The sequence below is a fragment of the Hypanus sabinus genome, chromosome 8, assembly GCF_030144855.1.
Source record: "Hypanus sabinus isolate sHypSab1 chromosome 8, sHypSab1.hap1, whole genome shotgun sequence".
In the NCBI taxonomy this organism is placed as follows: Eukaryota; Metazoa; Chordata; class Chondrichthyes; order Myliobatiformes; family Dasyatidae; genus Hypanus; species Hypanus sabinus.
This window is the reverse complement of record NC_082713.1, coordinates 158,055,846-158,076,003: the sequence shown is the minus strand read 5'-3', so window position 1 is coordinate 158,076,003 and position 20,158 is coordinate 158,055,846. Positions and strand designations below refer to the sequence as shown.

Sequence of the window (20,158 nt, the reverse complement as noted above, 5' to 3'; positions counted from 1 at the left end):
ACAATTTACTAAAGCAGCCATCTGTCAGCATAAAAACCAACAATAAAACACAATATCATACATCAGGTCTTACTATGAAACTGTGTTTAAAACACAAAAATCCATAGATGTTTTAGACTGTTTGATTAAAACATTACAATTTATAAGTACTGCATTTGCCAACCCCCTTCTGCTCTCATCTGTATTCATCTTCCCCTTGTTCACACCCTTCCCTCCCATCCTTCCCCTTCCCCTTCCCTCTCTCCTCTCTGCCTCCCCTTTTCTCCCCCACATCTTCACCTGGGCCCTCTCCTTCTCTCCATCCTAAACACCCCTCCTTTCACTTGCCTTCTCCTCATCCCTTTCACCCACAGGGGTCTTTGTGTCCCACACGATTGAACATAATTAAGTTACAAATCGATGTTGTTTTCCTGAAATCCCTGAAGTTACATGGATCAGTCTGCAATTACTCCCGGACCTCAAAATTAACACAGACTATCGAGGCTGCTGGAATGGAGAAGGGGATCTGACATCTCTCTCGCTGAGAAAAACGCATCCACTGCTGTTGCGACCCTGTTTGGTAAAGATTGAGAGTTCAAAAGTTCAGAGGTCAAAGTAAATTTATTATAAAAGTACATATATGTGACCACATACAACCGTGAGATGCATAACTTCCAAGAAACCCAATGGAAGGCCACACCCAACAGGACAGAAAAAGCAATCAATGTGCAAAGTACAACAAACTGTGCACTTAAAGAGAAAAAACTAATAAGTAAGCCATAAATATTGAGAACATATTAAGAGCCTGATGGTTGAGGGTAATAACTGTTCCTGAAACTGGTGGTGTGGGACCTGAGACTCCTGTACCTTCTTCCTGATGGCAGCAGTGAGGAGGGAGCAGGGCCTGGGTGGTGGGGGTCCCTGAAGAGGGACCTTGCTTTCCTCCATCACTGCTCCATGTAAACATGCTCAGTGGCAGGGAGGGCTTTACCTGTGATGGACTAGACTGCATCCATTACTTCGGTAAGCTTTTCTGCTTTAGTATTGGTGCTGGTGTGTCCAAACCAGGCCATGATGCAACCAGTCAACATACTCTTCCACACACTTCTATATAAGTCTGTCAGTTTTAGATGGCAGCCCAAATAAGAAACTTGTTAGAAAATAGAGGCGCTGTTGGGCTTTCTTCCTCACTGCACTTACTTGCTGGGCCCAGGACAGGTCCCCTGAAATGATAATACTGAGGAATTTAAAGTTGCTGACCCTCTCCTCCTCCTCTGATGTCCCAATGAGGACTGTCTCATGGATCTCAGTTTTCCTCCTCCTGAAGCTCTTTTTTTGTAGTTTGGGGACTGCTTACAGTTGATTACTTGAACCTTTAAAATACATGATTTTATTTCAGTGACTGAAAACATTAACAACAATCCTTCAAGTTGGGATAAAGACCCCACTCAGAAAAAAATTCTCGCTACACTTCATACTTCAGTAAGAATCAACGTTATTGATAACTGTATTATATTAAACGGGTGGTAGGGTGGAGGTACATCTCTGCCAAATGAGGTGCAAGGTGCTCCTTCCCTCTGCTGGCCTGCAGGTCACCCTTGGGCAAGGTGTAACACATGCTTAGCCCCCTGATCAGTGTCACATTTAGCCATGGGAGCAGGTGGTGGATGGTCGTATGAGCAGCTGGTGCACATCGCAAGTCCTGGTTATGCGACCACTGACACCAGGCAGGCGACCTCTGAAGACTATTGATAATGGCTGGTGCTGCCTATCTTGTAAAGTCACTGCCCAAAAGAAGGCAATGGCAAACAACATCTATAGAAAAGTTGCCAAGAGCAAACACGGTCCTGGAAAGACCACAATCATCCACGCCATGCGACATGGCACATAACAAACGTCAGATAATATAAATGGGATAATGAGAGAGGATCCATTATCCTCGTCTTTGAAGATTGTCATATTTCTATGAGCAGTTCTGCAAAATGCCCCAAACCATATTTTCAATTGCTTACTTTAATATTTAACATTCATGTGCACCGAATGGTAGAATCTCATCAAAATTAAATCAGATTTTAAGTAAAATGTCTGTCATGAATTTTGCAATTATGCCTCCAGAGTTTGTGTGCACGTGGTGAACAACACAGAGGGGCACCCAGACATGAGCATTCTATAAAGACAAAGCAAGGGCAGGAATGGTTTTCGTGGGAATTATATGTATAGAGCCATTTCTAATATCAATTATGTCTCAAGTCTCAGTCACAATGACATTAAGCAGTGGGGTGTCCTCCTGCAAGTCACGTGCTTTTCCAAAATACACCACCTTCTTGATCCTCGTTTTTAGAAACATAGAAAATAGGTGCAGGAGTAGGCCATTCGGCCCTTCGAGCCTGCACCACCATTCAGTATGATCATGGTTGATCATCCAACCCTGTACCTGCTTTCTCTCCAAACCCCCTGATCCCTTTAGCCACAAGGGCCATATCTAACTTCCTCTTAAATATAGCCAATGAACCGGCCTCAACTGTTTCCTGTGGCAGAGAATTCCACAGATTCACCACTGTGTGAAGAAGTTTTTCCTCATCTCGGTCCTAAAAGGCTTCCCCTTTATCCTTAAACTGTGACCCCTTGTTCTGGACTTCCCCAACATCGGAAGCAATCTTCCTGCATCTAGCCTGTCCAATCCCTTTAGAATTTTAAGATCCCCCCTCAATCTTCTAAATTCCAGTGAGTATAAGCCTAGTCGATCCAGTCTTTCTTCATATGAAAGTCCTGCCATCCCAGGAATCAATCTGGTGAACCTTCTCTGTACTCCCTCTATGGCAAGAATGTCTTTCCTCTGATTAGGGGACCAAAACTGCACACAATATTCTAGATGTGGTCTCACCAAGGCCTTGTGCAACTGCAGTAGAACCTCCCTGTCCTGTATTCAAATCCTTTTGCTATGAATGCCAACATACCATTTGCCTTTTTCACTGCCTGCTGTACCTGCATGCCCACCTTCAATAACTGGTGTACAATGACACCCAGGTCTTGTTGCACCTCCCCTTTTCCTAATCGGCCACCGTTCAGATAATAATCTGTTTTCCTGTTCTTGCAACCAAAGTGGATAACCTCACATTTATCCACATTAAGTTGCATCTGCCATGAATTTGCCCACTCACCTAACCTATCCAAGTCACCCTGCATCCTCTTAACATCCTCCTCACAGCTAATACCGCCGCCCAGCTTCGTGTCATCCGCAAACTTGGAGATGCTGCATTTAATTCCCTCATCTAAATCATTAATATATATTGTAAACAACTGGGGTCCCAGCACTGAGCCTTGCGGTACCCCACTAGTCACTGCCTGCTATTCTGAAAAGGTCCGTTTACTCCCACTCTTTGCTTCCTGTCTGCCAACCAATTCTCTATCCACATCAATACGATACCCCCAATACCGTGTGCTTTAAGTTTGCACACTAATCTCCTGTGTGGGACCTTGTCAAAAGCCTTTTGAAAATCTAAATATACCACATCCACTGGCTCTCTCCTATCCATTCTACTAGTTACATCTTCAAAAAATTCTATAAGATTCGTCAGACATGATTTTCCTTTCACAAATCCATGCTGACTTTGTCCGATGATTTCACCTCTTACCAAATGTGCTGTTATCACATCTTTGACAACCGACTCTAGCATTTTCCCCACCACCAATGTCAATATAACTGGTCTATAATTCCCCAGTTTCTCTCTCCCTCCTTTTTTAAAAAGTGGGGTTACATTAGCCACCCTCCAATCCTCAGGAACTAATCCAGAATCTAAGGAGTTTTGAAAAATTATCACTAATGCATCCACTATTTCTTGGGCTACTTCCTTAAGCACTCTGGGATGCAGACCATCTGGCCCTGGGGATTTATCTGCCTTTAATCCCTTTAATTTACCTAACACCACTTCCCTACTAACATGCATTTTCCTGAGTTCCTCCATCTCACTAGACCCTCGGTCCCTTACTATTTCCTGAAGATTATTTATGTCCTCCTTAGTGAAGACTGAACCAAAGTAGTTATTCAATTGGTCTGCCATGTCTTTGTTCCCTATGATCAATTCACCTGTTTCTGACTGTAAAGGACCTACATTTTTCTTGACCAATCTTTTTCTTTTCACGTATCTATAAAAGCTTTTACAGTCAGTTTTTATTTTCCCTGCCAGCTTTCTCTCATAACCTTTTTTCTCTTTCCTAATTAAGCCCTTTGTCCTCCTCTGCTGGTCTCTGAATTTCTCCCAGTCCTCAGATGTGCCACTTTTTTTTTGATATATTATATGTTTCTTCTTTGGACTTGATACTACCCCTAATTTCCCTTGTCAGCCATGGGTGCATTACCCTCCCTGGTTTATTCTTTTGTCAAACTGGAATGAACAATTGTTGTAGTTCATCCATGCAATCTTTAAATGCTTGCCATTGCATATCCACCGTCAACCCTTTAAGTATCATTTACTAGTCTATCTTAGCTAATTCACGTCTCATACCTTCAGTTACCCTTCTTTAAGTTCAGAACCTTTGTTTCTGAATTAACTATATCATTCTCCATCTTAATGAAGAACTCCACCATATTATGGTCACTCTTACCCAAGGGGCCTCGCACGACAAGATTATTAACTAACCCTTCCTCATTGCTCAATACCCAATCTAGAATGGTCTGCTCTCTAGTTGTTCCTCGACAAGTTGGTTCAGAAAACCATCCCACATACATTCCAAGAAATCCTCTTCCTCAGCACCCTTACCAATTTGGTTCACCCAATCTATATGTAGATTGAAGTCACCCATTATAACTACTGTTCCTTTATTGCACGCATTTCTAATTTCCTGTTTAATGCCATCCCCAACCTCACTACTACTGTTAAGTGGCCTGTACACAACTCCCACCAGCGTTTTCTGCCCCTTAGTGTAATGCAGCTCTACCCATATCAATTCCACATCCTCCAGGCTAATGTCCTTCCTTTCTATTGCGTTAATCTCCTCTCTAACCAGCAATGCTACCCCACCTCCTTTTCTTTCCTGTCTATCCCTCCTGAATATTGTATATCCCTAGATGTTGAGCTCCCATCCTTGGTCACCCTGGAGCCATGTCTTTGTGATCCCAACTATATCATATTCATTAATAACTATCTGCACATTCAATTCATCCACCTTGTTACGAATGCTCCTTGACACATTTTCAGGCTTGTTTTTACAACACTCTTAGCCCTTATACGATTATGTTGAAAAGTGGCTCTTTTTGCTTTTTGCCCTGGATTTGCCTGCCTGCCACTTTTACTTTTCACCTTACTACTTTTTGCTTCTACCCTCATTTTACAACCCTCTGTCTCTCTGCACTTGTTCCCATCCCCCTGCCACATTAATTTAAAGCCTCCTGAACAGCAGTAGCAAACGCTCCCCCTAGGACATTGGTTCCAATCCAGCCCAGGTGCAGACCGTCCTGTTTATACCGGTCCCACCTCCCCCAGAACTGGTTTCAATGCCCCAGAAATTTGAATCCCTCCCCCTTGCACCATTTTTCAAGCCACATATTCATCTGAAATATCCTCCTATTTCTACTCTGACTAGCACATGGCACTGGTAGTAATCCAGAGATTATTACCTTTGTGGTCCTACTTTTTAGTTTATCTCCTAACTCCCTAAATTCACCTTGTAGGACCTCATCCCGTTTTTTACCTATATCATTGGTACCTATGTGCACCACAACCACTGGCTGTTCACCCTCCCACTCCAGAATGTCCTGCAGCCACTCAGAGACATCCTTGACTCTTGCACCAGGGAGGCAACATACCATCCTGGAGTCTCGTTTGTAGCCGCAGAAACACCTTTCTATTCCCCTTACAATTGAATCCCCTATCACTATAGTTCTCCCACTCCTTTTCCTTCCATCCTGTGCCGCAGAGCCACCCATGGTGCAATGAACTCGGCTGCTGCTGCCTTCCCCTGATGAGACATCTCCCCCAACAGTATCCAAAACAGTATAGCTGTTTAGGAGGGAGATGTCCTCAGGGGACTCCTGCACTACCTGCCTACTGCTACGCTGTCTAGTGGCCACCCCTTCCCTTTCTGCCTGTGTAGCCTTTACCTGTGGTGTGGCCAACTCACTGAATGTGCTATTCATGAGTTTCTCAGCATTGCGGATGCTCCAGTATGAATCCAATCACAGCTCCATGCGCTCAATGCGGTCTGCCAGAAGTTGCAGTTGGACACACTTCCTGCACACATAGTCGTCGGGGACACTGGAAGTATCCCTGATTTCCCACATGCTGCAGGCTGAACAAAGCACTGGGCCGATCTCAGCTGCCATGAGCTACCCAATATTTACCTCAACTTTTGAAACTTTTTCCTTTGAAAGGAACTTACCCGGCCTTACCTCACTTGGAGTGAAGCTCGTCCTCAGCCTCTTCTCGTCAAAGCCTCAGATCTCCACTCCTTCACTGGCCGCTCCGCTTGAGGTAACCCTCTACTTATTTGTTTGAGCTTTTCAAACTGCTTGGTCACCTGACCTCAATTGCCCAATCAGCTGGTTTCTGCTGAGTCTGAGCTATTCAAATCTTGATTGACTTGATTGCACAGTCCAACTGCCAAAACTGCCAGAATCTCTCGAGTCAAAGCCTCAAATCTCCACTCCTTCACTGGCCCACTCACTCACTGGCCGCTTTCCAATATTTTCAATATTCTTTTCCACATGAAAAAATATTTAAACTTCCTAGTTCAATGCTGGATGGAGTGTTTGATTAAGATTCTGTATATTTATTATCAAACTATGTATTCAGTATAGACCCCTGAGATTCTTCCTCCTCACAAACGGTCACGCAACAAGGAAACACCATGGAACCCGTTCAGAGTAAATATCAAACCCCCAACGCGCAAAAAAAGAACAAATTGTGAAAATGGCGAAAAGACAAGCAACAAACACACAGAATATGAAACATCAACATCACAGATTTTGAAACAGTCTTGGAATATTCAACCTAATTTTGTTCAATTCCGTTTAACTTAGCACTGTGTTGTTTGTTGACTGCAGGTCACAGAGCTAGTCAGCTCCGATCAAAAATCACTCAACAGGACTAACCAGAAACACACATAACGTGAACGGCAGAGTCCAACCACAACCGTGTAGATTAAACCCAAGGCTCTGGCACCGTCCTTTGGCAGCATCGAGCGAGGAAAGAGAGAGCCTGATCAAACATGTGTACTTCCTTCCTGGAGCAGAGAGAGAGAGGGAGAGAGAGGGAGAGAGAGAGAGAGAGAGGGAGGGAGAGAGGGAGAGAGAGAGAGGGGGAGAGAGGGAGAGAGGGAGAGAGGGAGAGAGAGAGAGAGAGAGAGAGAGAGAGAGAGAGAGAGAGAGAGAGAGAGAGAGAGAGAGAGAGGGGGAGAGAGAGAGAGAGAGGGAGGGGGGGAGAGAGAGAGAGGGAGAGAGAGGGAGAGAGAGAGAGAAACTGGACATTAGGTTTCTGTAGCTCCCCATAGTTTGAGAGTTCCAAAGATGGTGACAGTGATTTCAAACAAAACTGTACCGTCCAGATACTGATGCAAGTAGGGCATTTTAAAATTAACAAGATTGTTATTCTGGACAAAAATAAATGAAATCAAAAATTAATATTGAATTTCAAGGCAACATTTCCAGAATAACTATATTGCAGATGTATGTGAATTTTGTTTCAGCTTATTCATCCAAGATATATTTTTTCTGATTTTCAAATTCTGATTAAGCCTCCAATTATGAGATCATTACTAAAAACTATATTGTCAGATCTTCATCAAAAAAATTCAAAACAATTCCTAGAAGTAAATTTTGCATGAGGTGTAAGTTTGAGGCCTCTGTTGGTCAGAGTTGACAATGGATGTTGCGTCCTAGCTGTCTAGATATACAAGCCAGGGCAGTACGATATGGAGAGCAAGCTGTTGCTCATGTAGCAAGCTCCCCTTCTCCACGTATCTGATGAAACAGCAGAGACCAACCGATACAGTTTGGTACCAGCAGCATCGCAGGAGTTGCCAGTCAGCATTGAACTCAACATAGAACTGCCTTAGGGACTCCAGCTCCGGATTTTTCCCTTGGTGTTCACTCCTAAAGCCTCCCCCATGAGTGGGTACAGCCACAAGGCAGCGGAGGTTTGAGGCCAGAGATTTCCTTCTCCTAGGTGAGCTGCCAACCATGGCAGACAAGCCCCGTCTGCCCGAAGTGACTGGTTTCAAGGCACCAGTAGCCCGTCTTTGCCCCTTCTCCTGTCAGTAGAAGTGATTCCACCAGGTTTGGTAACTAAGCCGCACATGAAGGCCAGCAGTTGAACTTGGTGGTCAGAGGCTATTTGAGGCAGACACCATTGAGAGCACTTAATAGGTTGTGGGAGCTTGTCCCCATTACCACTTCTGGCTTTTAATGTTGCACGATGACCACATTAATAAATATTATACACTTAAAACAAACCAAAAATAATTATGAAACAATATTTCTGAAAAGTAAGTACAGTTAGTGAAGCATGAATGTTTAGCTCCCAATCACTTAAACAACTATTTCTCTATTTTTGATAGAGTGGTTATCACTGAAGAAGCCCTTCGGCCCAAAACGTCAACTGTATTCTTTTCCATAGATGCTGCCTTCCCTGCTGAGTTCCTCCAGCATTTTGAGTGTATTGCTTGGATTTCCAGCATCTGTAGATTTTCTCTTGCTTGTGATTATCGCTGAACTCTAGTTTTGTCTTTTGCGGGTTGTAATGCACTCAGCATTTTGCGCCTTTGCTGTTTCTTGCTGATTATTTTGGATATTTCGATGCCGCCGCTAAATGCTTGCACTCAGCTGGCCAATGAAAGCTCATTGTGGTTCTTTGGTTGGATTCTCTTGCCTAGATTGTTAAGGAGCTGCAAAAATGTAGCCACATTGCATTTGATCTTGCAATGACGTTGCACAGCAGAGTCGATAAGAGGCTGGCATACAAGTGCATCCTCCTGCAGGGAGCATTTCATGTAGTGATAGGCTTTTATACTAGTGCCACCTGGAGTCTCAGTGTAGATTAAGCCATTGTTACCACGCACACAGCCCATGAACTGAACCCTGCGGGGAGCCATCTCCAAGTTCAGTATCTGAAGATAATCTGGATGCTTGCTACAGTTTCAAGCACATTTCTTATTTTCCTTTACAAGTCAATTATGGGTGGATAGGAAGTTGAGGATGTATTGAATGCACTTTGCTGTCGCTCGTGGGGAAGAGCAGAATCCAATAACACCAGGGAACTCTGGCCTTTATCAAATCAAATCACGCTTAGTCGTTTATCTAGCCGAGAAGGATCTGGGAAAAAGGCCGCGTACATTAAAAGTCCCCAAGTTGTTTCTTCGGCTGGGGCAGTGTGAAGAGACAGACTTGGTTTCAATGTTGAGTACCAGCTGTTGATCAATCTCCTTATTCAGACGTGAATTTGAAAGCCCAGTTCCTTCAGCATATAGTCTGATGGCCCCTATCAATGCTCATTCTGCTGGCTTTTGGGCCACTTTCACAAAGGAGGTTAGATCTGTGGGACATCTGATAGGCATTACTCCACTAAACTCATTTCCTTCTTACAGGTCAGACGTACACTGAATGAACTTCCATTTGTTCCCAGTGGGGTTGCTCCCTTACTGCCCATTTCCCATCACAACCAGACAGGAAATGAGGTTGGTGAGGAATTAAAAGTGGACCTTCTCATTTCCTGACGAGATCTGTCCAAGTTCATTTTCCAATCACAGTCATGTGGACTGTACACACCGCTTGCGCAGCAAAAAGAGCCAAAGGAAAGCACAACATGCGTTTCTTCCACCTCAGATGACTGAAGAAGTTTGGCGTGAGCTTCCAGATCCTCGAGGCTTTTTACAGGGTCACTATTGCGAGCATCCTGCCTAGCTGTGTCACCTCCTGATGCGGGAACTGCACCAAGCTTGATTGCTGGGCACTGCAGATGCATGGACAGATGCATGGGCACTGCAGAGAGTGGTATGGACAGCCCCCACATCTGTGGATGTGAACTTCCCTTCGATGAGGACGTTCACAGCAGCATGTGCTTAAAGAAGACCTGGACACCAGATCCAGATCATCGGGGACACCAGTCACCCCAACCATAAACTCTTTCAGCTGTTTCCGTCTGGCAAACGGTACCGCAGCATTAAACCCAGGACCAACAGGCCACGGGACAGCTTCTTTCTACAAGCCATTACACTTATTAATTCACATGTCTGTACATTGCAACGGAGTTATAACGCAAAGATTTTTGCTCCCTCATGTTGTGGGATGGATGTAAGATTTAAATAAATTCAAATTCAGATTTAGTGGGATCCAACTTGTATCTGACCACTAGCTCCATAGGCCTTATCAAAACTCACTGTACCATTTTAACCTCAGGCCTGTGTGAACCAATTTTCCAGCAGTGGTCAAGGCCAGAAGAGACCCAGCACACTGAGCATTTTCTTAAGCAAAAATGAAACTGATGGAGGGAATTAGCAGATCAAGCAGCATCTGTTGACATGGCTGACTTCTTAGGTCACAATTCTGCATTAGGGTGGAAAATGTGGAAGAAAGATAGCCAATATAAAGAGGCTCAAAGTTCCAGTTTGAGGTAAATTTATTATCAAAGTACATATATCTCACCTTTTACAACTCTGAGATTCATTTTCTTGTATACATACTCAATAAGTCCAATAGCCATAATAGAATGAATGAAAGACTGCACCAACATGGGGGACAACCAAAGAGCAAAAGACAACAAACTGTGCAAGTACAAAAAAAAGAAAAAATAGTAAGAAATAAAGAAGCAATAAGTTTCAAGAACATGGGATGAAGAGTTCATGAGGGTGAGTTCACCTCATGTGAGAGAGGTGATTCAGACAGGGGCTGCAGGTAGAACCAGGAGGGATGAAGGAAAGATGTATCTCCTAGATCTGTGGGCCACAAGGAGCAGAAGATCTCCTTCATTCCCCACAAAGTTTATCTTATTACACTCTTTCCAGGATCCTGCCTTCCCTCCAGCACTGTCTGAGGTTCACCTCTCAACACACTCACTTTATTTGACTTCCTAGTGATAGCTCCTATTGCCAATTTCAACTACCAAAGAGCTGTGCATACTAACTTCTCAGAACTTTTCAAATGGAAGTCAGTAAGAAAATCCTAATGAGGCCCAGGTGGACAATCTTGAGGAACATTTGGTTGTTCCCAGAGCTCGTCAAGTCAAGTCAACTTTTATTGTCATTTCAATCATAACTGCTGGTACAGTGCATAGTAAAAATGAGACAACGTTTTTCAGGACCATGGTGTTACATGAGGAAGGGAGGGGGGAAGTGGGAGATGGACTTTCCTCAGCCTTTGCAAAAAATAGAGACGCTGCTGGGCTTTCTTTGCGATGGAGCTGGTGTTGAGGGACCAGGTGAGATTCTCCGTCAGGTGAACACCAAGAAATTTGGTGCTCTTTACGATCTCTACTGAGGAGCCGTTGATGTTCAATGGGGAGTGGTTGCTCTGTGCCCTCCTGAAGTCAACAACCATCTCTTTTGTTTTGTTCACATTAAGAGAGAGGTTGTTGGCTCTGCACCAGTACATTAGCTGCTGCACCTCCTCTCTGTAAGCTGACTCGTCGTTCTTGCTGATGAGACCCACCACGGTTGTGTCATCGACGAACTTGATGATGTGGTTTGAGCTGTGTGTTGCAGCACAGTCGTGGGTCAGCAGAGTGAACAGCAGTGGATTGAGCACACAGCCCTGGGGGGCCCCCGTGCTCAGTGTGATGGTGTTGGAGATGCTGCTTCTGATCCAGACTGACTGAGGTCTCCCAGTCAGGAAGTCTAGGATCCAGTTGCAGAGGGAGGTGTTCAGGCCCAATAGGCTCAGCTTTCCAATCAGTTTCTGAGGGATGATTGTGTTGAATGCTGAACTGAAGTCTATGAACAGCATTTGAACGTATGTGTCTTTTTTGTCCAGGTGGGTTCGGGCCAGGTGGAGGGTGGTGGCAATGGTGTCATCTGTTGAGCGGTTGGGACGGTACGCAAACTGCAGGGTGTCCAGTGCAATCTTATGTGGGAATTAAAATCAAACCCAGGGCGTGCTGGACTGGACACATTTCCTAACCCTTTATCTCAGAGTTAGAACATAGAATAGCACAGGACAAGAACAGTCCTTTTGGCCTTAGTTCTGAAATTCAATGCTAAAGTATTTTTGGTACACTCTTGCAAAAAATAAAAATACAGTTGTGGATGTTTAACATTAAGTTGCATTGGCTGTTACACATATAAGCCTGATCTTTTCTCCCAAAATGTGCTTATCTACATTGGGAATCTGGATTCCCTGATATACAGAATACCATCAGCCATAAGTATCCTGGCTAAATAACATATTTTCCTCATCTGACCTGTGTCCGTCTTACTGAATTGGTCTACAGCAGGGGTTTCCAACCTGTTCCCACAGACCCCTTGCTCAATGGTATTGGTCTGTAACATAAAAAAGGTTGGGAACCCCTGGTAAAGTTTTATTTGTTTCTTTGTAATGTTAATATGGGAGTTCATTCCAAGTCACTTGTAGAGCATATTTACTTTAATTCATTTGCAAACTCCAACTAAACAAAATTCCTGCATCATTTATGTGCATCACAATGCACATTATATTATCATTTTGTTTGCATAATTAATTTACAGGTTGATCTGCAATTATGTTTTTATGAGCAAATTCAAAACCTGTCCTGCAATCATATCTTGAGCTTTGACTTCATATCTAATGATACTGTTACTTTCTTTCTTTCTTTCTCCCATTTTTTTCTCTCACCTTCTTTATGTTTATCAACTACTTGGTCATTGATATCTCTAGCTTTCTATTGATTACCCTTTCTCTTCACCTTTCCCACTAAGTTTCTGCTTCCCTCATTATAAACTGGTTAGCAAGCCTACCGTCGAAATTTTGGGCCAAGACCCTTCAGCAGGACTGGTGAAAAAAAGATGAAAGTTCCTGTTGAAGGGTCTTGGCCCGAAATATCAACTGTACTCATTTCTATAGAGGCTGCCTGGCCTGCTGAGCTCCTCCAGCATTTTGTGTGTGTTGTGGTCATACCTCACAGGATGCCTTGGTTTGAACTTTCCAACCCCATGATGATCCGGGTGCTCCGATTATATTCCAAAGCACTGGGAGAAGAAATCAGTGTTGGGAACCGTGTGCATGAGGTGGGTTGTGGCAAGGAATGGGTCAAATCAGGTTGTGTCACAGCTGGCAGCTTTGATGAAACTGCTAAATGCCAATCATTCACTTCAATTTCTCTCAGATTCAGCACAGAGCAAAATGCTCTGGAGGTCAGGTTCAGGTGCATCTGAGCTCCTGTTCCAACACTGGAGTCACGGTGGGTGGAAAACAAAAACCCCATAGGGAGAAAAAGTAAGTTCAGACACATAAATGATTTTAGAGTCATTGAATCCCGCAGGACCCTCAACACAATGAGTCAATACTCACCAGCAAGCACTTATTTACACAAATCCCTAACTCCACCCAGATTCCTCACACACTTATACACCGATGGAAATTTGCAACAGCCAATGAATGGACTGACCAACTTTGGGATGTGTTAGAAATCAGGATGCCCAAGAGAAACCTTCATGGTGAAAGGCAGAACTTGCAATTACACACTAACGTAAGGCCATAATCAAACCCAGGTCAATACTATGCAACTGCAGAAGTAGACACGACTATTACTGCAATTAATCTTTAAGCCTTTAAGCTCCACTAATTTCATATTAAACCTGCCACCTATCATTCTGATATGAAGACTCGTTACCATAGACTTCTCTAGTCCATCCCATCCTGCAAAATAAAATCAATAGTTTTTGTTGATAAATTTTTATGTTAACTTTTAACTTTTAGAAAATTATGTTATTTTGTAAATAACGCTATTCTTTGCATTTCATTTGGCTTTGTATCTGTACTTGGCACAATGACAATAAAGTTAAATCTAATTTATTTATAAATAAATAATAGTCCCTAAAACAGTTCTACTTTGAGTTCAATGCTGACTGGCAACTCCTGTGACGCTGCTGGTACCAAACTGTATCGGTCTCTGCCGTTCCTTTGGATGCATGGAGAGGGGGAGCTTGCTATATGGGCAACAGCTTGCTTTGAACATCGTACTGCCCAAACATGCAGACCTAGACATCGAGGATGCAATAGTCATGGTCAACTCTCAATCAATAACTAAATTTATTTGAAGGTTATATTTTAATTTGTTTTAATCATTTGAATGATTTGAATCTACCTTAAGCTTAAATGGTGAAAAAATCCTTGACAGAGGCACATTGCTGAAGGCTGTCATGTGTTCCAGGAACTTTGCCTCAGCTACTTACCACTCAATGCCTCACAGACGTCCTTCAAGTGCAGAATGCAAAGCTACTCAGCTTTCTGCTGAGAATAGGTAAATAATGATAGTCAGCTACCTTATGTAGTGAGCCAGGTCCAGCACAATCCAGCCAAATTCAGCTCATAAACCCTGTTGAAAAGATGGCTGGAAGTGCCCAGCAGATCAGGGAGGAAATCAGTTTTGAATTCAGGATCTTGCTTAAGAATGTAGCAGTAAGAATTCGAACATATTTTAAGCTGCGGAAGTGGTGAGGCATGGAAAGAAACGGGAGTACTAGTAAAAGGGTGCAGACAAAGTTTAAGGTTGCGCCATTGCGGACAGAACAAAACCAAATAGAGACAGACCGAAACTTGGCATGAAATCAGCTGAATGCACTTGGAGCAAAATGCACTTCTGCAAACATAAAACCATCAGAAATACTTTCAAATCTGCAAAATGTGAGAAAGCACTACATTATATGGGTTACCACAGTTTAGATTGCATGGATATTTACATCTGACTTCAGTAGTAATTCATGACATTTATAATCTAATGGTGAGCTGCTTGCACAAAATCTATGGACGATTTCAGGAGTGCAGTTTAAGACTTCTTACCTGCACTGGTTACTTCTGGAAGATGTCTGGACAATATTCTCCACTTTATTTTTTTTCGTCTTTTCTTTCTTAATCCGGGATTGTAAATGAACTATTAGCTATTGCAAAATAAAAGATACTATAAATGATCAGTGGCAAAATCATCAATCAGAATCAGAAAAAGAATCAGAAGCAGGTTTATTATAAGCGGCAGGTGTCACAAAATTTGTTAACTTAGCAGCAGCAGTGCAATGCAATACATGATAACTAGAAGGAAAAAAAAATAAAATGACTATATATAGTGGTTATCATTATATATATAATGATTAGATTAAAAACAGTACAGAAAAGAAATAATATTAAAAAAGTGAGGTAGCGTTCATGGGTTCAATGTCCATTTAGGAATCGGATGGCAAAGGGGAAGAAGCTGTTCCTGAATCGCTGAGTGTGTGCCTTCAGGCTTCTGTACCTCCTTCCTGATGATAACAATGAGAAAAGAGCATGTCCTGTTTGATGGGGGTCCTTAATAATGGACGCTGCCTTTCTGAGGTACCACTCCTTGAAGAGGTCTTGGAGACTATGGAGGTTAGTACCCAAGATGGAGCTAACTAATTTTATAACTTTCTGTAGCTCCTTTCGGTCCTGTGCCGTAGCCTGCCCACCAAACCGAACAGTGATGCAGCCTGGCGGAATGCTCTCCACAGTGCATGTATAGAAGTTTTCAAGTGTTTAGATGACAAACGAAATCTCTTCAAACTCCTAAGTAAATATTGCTGCTGTCTTGCCATCTTTATAGCTGCGTTGATAATTGAGACCAGGTTGGATCCTCAGAGATCTTGACACCCAGGAATTTGAAATTGCTCACACTCTCCACTTCTGATCTCTATGAGGATTGGTTCAAGTTCCCCAGTCTTACCCTTCCTGAAGTCCACAATTAGCTCTTCTTTCTTGCAGACGTTGCACACAAGGTTGCTTCACTCAACTAACTGGTAAATCTCACTCCTATACTTACTTACTGCCCGCTATGCTGCTGGCATTTAGGGCAGCAGTGAAGGTCCTCCATCTCTGACGGTGTTCAGGGCTTCCTTCATCATGTCAGTAGTTTCCTCTCGATTTTCGCTACTGTCAGTCATACAAGTCCTGGGTGGAGACTCAGGAATACTTTCTCACATTGATGGAGAAAGATTCTTCATTGCCGCTTCCATAATAATTTTATTTTACCAGTCAGGGTTGTTATCCCTGAGCTGAACCCCCGAACCTGGAGGGCAGCTGGGTCTCTTTTGGTCTGCCCTCTACCCTTTGACCTGGGTGATCCTAACAAGAGCCCTAACTCCAGCCAGCATAGCTCTCTGGGTCATTGAGGCATGTAAGCCTCCAAACCACAGTGAGGCTGCGTTCTTCTTGGAGGTCCTAACATTTTAACTGGCATCTACAAGGTATTATGATGAGTATTGCTATTTTAAACATACGGATATTGATTTTTTTGTATTCATGCTGTTGTTCAGAGTTTTCACATACCCTTTTTTTATCCTGCCAGTTCACTTTGTCAATATTTTATTATTATATGAAGAGAAATTATTCTAGCAACACATAAGGAAATGATTGTCCCTGAAAAGGAATGTAAGATTACAATGATCTTTGATGTATTTCTGTATATCTATTAAAACTAACAATATTAACTAAAAGCAGGCGTCAATGAATTATGAAATTCAATGATGAGGCATTAGATATTAATGGATTGCAGTCTAAAGACCAAAAAAAGCTGGAAAAATTAGTGGATAGTGGTTGACTCTCTTACTGGAGGCCTGTGATGAGTGGTGTGCTGCAAGGATCAGTGCTGGGTCCTTTGTTGTTTGTCATCCATGTCCAGTGATCTGGTTGATAACGCGGTCAACTAGATCAGAAAATTTGCAGATGACACCAAGATTAGGGATGTTATGGACAGTGAGGAGGGCTGTCGTGGCTTGCACACAGATCAGCATCAGCTGGAAGAATGAGCTGAGAAATGGCAGATGGAATTCAATGCACACAAGTACGTGGTGTTGCACTTCAGTAGGACCAACCAGGGTAGGTCTTACACAATGAACAGCAGAGCACTAAGTAGTGTGGTAGAGCAAAGAGATCCTGGGATACAGGTTCACAACTTGTTGAACATGGCGTCACATGGTGGTAAAGAAAGCTTTTGGCACTTTGGCCTTTATAAATCAGCATACTGAGAACAGGAGATGAGATGTTGAAGTTGTAAAAGATGTTGATGAGGCCTAATTTGGAGTATTGGTCACATACCTACAGGAAAGATGTAAACAAGGTTGAAAGAGTACAGAGAAAATTTACAAGGATGTTGTCGGGTCTGGAGGGCCTGAGTTATAAGGGAAGATTGAGGAGATTGGGACTGTATTCCTCAGAACATAGAAGACTGAAAGGATATTTGATAGAGGGATACAAAATTTTGAGGGTTATAGAGAGGGTTAATGCAAGCAAGCTTTTTCCACTGAGGTTGGGTGGGACTACGACCAGAGGTCATGTGTTAAGGGTGAAAGGTGAAAAGTTTAAGGGGAACATGAGGAGAAACGTCTTCACTCAGAGAAGCATGTGTGGAATGAGCTGCCAGCACAAGTGGTTTAATGCAAGCTCAATTTCAAAATTTAAGAGAACGGTGGATAGGTACATGGATGGTAGGGGTATGGAGGTTTATGGTCCTTGTGCAGGTTAATGGGAATAGGCAATTTAAATGGTTTCAGCATGGACTAGATGGGACAAAGGCCTATTTCTGTGCTATCTCTATGAGCCTATGACTCCAGAACAATCATATGGTCATGGAAAGACCAGGACCACCTTTGTCATATGGCAAAGCAGAAACTGATCAAACAAATCTATTTTCACCTGTTCGACTTAAACACAGCTGAAATGTTAATAGTAATCAAGAACAAAGTGAATTTACCTCTGCTTATCACTGAGCTCTAAGTTAGTGGCAAAGCTTCCTCTTATTGGTCAGTCTATGCTTATTTTCTGTTAATGTATTCAATATTCCCCTTTGCTGTCTTCAACCTTACCCTGGCTGTTGCTGTTTGCAGTTTGTGTTAATTAACTACCTGGATTACCACTAATCTTCTTTAACATTGTGTTTCTGCAGTCCGAGGTACCTACCCGCTTCAAGCAGATTTCAATTATTCTGGTGCCCAAGAAGAACATGGTAACCTGCCTCAATGGCTGTTGCCCAGTCCACTGCGCTGAAGTGCTTTGATAGGTTAGTGTTGGAACATATCAACTCTTGCCTGAGTAGTTACTTGGATCTACTCCAATTTGCTTACCGTCACAACAGGCCAACAGCAGATGCCCTCAAACCTAATCAATAAGCTCCAAGACCTAGGCTTCAATACCTCTTTGTGCAACCGGATCCTCAATTTCCTCACTTGCAGACCTCAGTTGGTTCAGATTGGCAACAACATCTCCTCCACCAACACCACCAGCACAGGTACACCACAAGGTGGTGTGCTTTGCCATCTGCTCTACTCGCTTTACACTTATGACTGTGAGGCTAAGCACAGCTCCAAGGCTATACTTAAGTTTGCTGATGTTATTGGCCAAAGCAATGGTGGTGACAAATCAACATATAGGAGGTAGACTGAAAATCTGGCTTAAATATTTCTCTCAACATCAGCAAAGCCAAAGAACTGATTATTGACTTCAAGAGGAGGAAATCAAAAGTCCATGAGGCAGTCCACATCAAGGGGATCAGAGGTGAAAGTGCCAGCAACTTTAAATTCCTCGGTGTAATCATTTTAGAGGATTTGTCCTGGATCTTGCATGTAAGAGCCATTACAGAAGCCTCTACCATCTCAGATGTTTATGAGGATTCTGCATATCATCTAAAACGTTAACAAACTTCAATAGATGCACAGTGGAGAGTGTACTGACTGGTGGCATCATGGTCTGGTATGGCAATGCCAATTCCCTTGAATGGAAAAGCCTGCAAAAAGTAGTGGATACAGACCAGTCCAACTAGGAGGTGCAGTTGAAGTAAACACCATTGAGCACACTTACGGGGAACACTGACACAGAAAAAAAGCATCCATCATGAAGGACCCAACACTGTCCAGGACATGCGCTCTCCTCGCTGCTGCCACAGGAAGGTGGTACAGAAGCCTCAGGAACCATACCACCAGGTTCAGAAAGGGTTATTACCCCTCAACCATCAAACTCCTGAACCAGCGTGGACAACTTCACTTACCCCAAAACTAGACTGATTCTACAATCTATCAACTCATTTTCAAGAACTCTGCAACTCATGTTCTTATTTATTTTTATTATTATCATTTCTTTTTTGTATTTGCACAATTTGTTGTCTTTTGCACACTGGTTGTTTGTCAGTAAGTGTGTGCAGTTTTCAATCAATTCTATTACATTCCTATGAATTTACTGTGAATGCCGACAAGAAAATGAATCTCAGGGCAGTGTATGGTGAGACATATATATATAAATTTTGATAATAAATTTACTTTGAACTTAGAGATGGCAGAATAATGAGCTTTGGAAAGACTGCGTAAAAATACCTAGGCAGTCCACTAGGAGGTGCAGTTGATTAATAAAGTCCTCAAAACTTCATCAGTTGCCACATTCTGAACTGCAGTCATCTGACAGAACGCTGAGCAAGGCATACAAAATGCTGGAGGAACTCAGCTGGCCAGGCAGCATGTATGGAAAAAGTACAGTCAACGTTTCAGCCAAGACACTTCGACAGGATCCCAAGAAGGGTTTATAGAGGGGGTTTGACATGCAGAGGCGATTCAGCAGTAAACAATAATTTTAATAATAGACCACAAAATAATAAGCCACAAGGGGCCACTAAACTAGAGGGAACAGAAACTGAACACGGCAGGCAACAAGGTAAACATCAGGAAAGAACAGTGGGAGCAAGGAGCAACTGCTTTGAGACTGGCTGGTTCGATAAGTGAACAAGGACTCATCAGCTGATGAGAACGGGGGTTAAATAAGCGGTAGGTGATGAGACTGAAATGAGCAGTAGATGAACCCTGTTAGCTGGGTGGAGACTCGGAGGTGCCTGCATGTGCAGGCAGGAGGACCAGGCCTGACTGGACCAGGATGCTTCCCCTCTCCCCCAACTATGGCCAGCCCCCAATTGCCCTAATGATCCAGAGGGGTCCAGTGGAACTCATCATTGAGTGATGGGTCCAAGAGGTAACTGGACAGCACCCAAGACCTCTCCACCGGGCCAGA

General features: G+C 43.1%; 1 long non-coding RNA gene across 1 annotated transcript; it reads right to left on the bottom strand.

The window, feature by feature from the left end:
* Positions 1–308: 308 nt before the first annotated feature.
* LOC132398640 (uncharacterized) lies at positions 309–19,645 on the bottom strand. Its single transcript, XR_009513731.1, has 4 exons — positions 19,474–19,645; positions 14,942–15,039; positions 7,070–7,200; positions 309–552 (listed from the first exon to the last, which is right to left on the bottom strand). It is a non-coding gene; the product is annotated as an uncharacterized LOC132398640 (long non-coding RNA).
* Between the last annotated feature and the right edge of the window lie 513 nt (positions 19,646–20,158).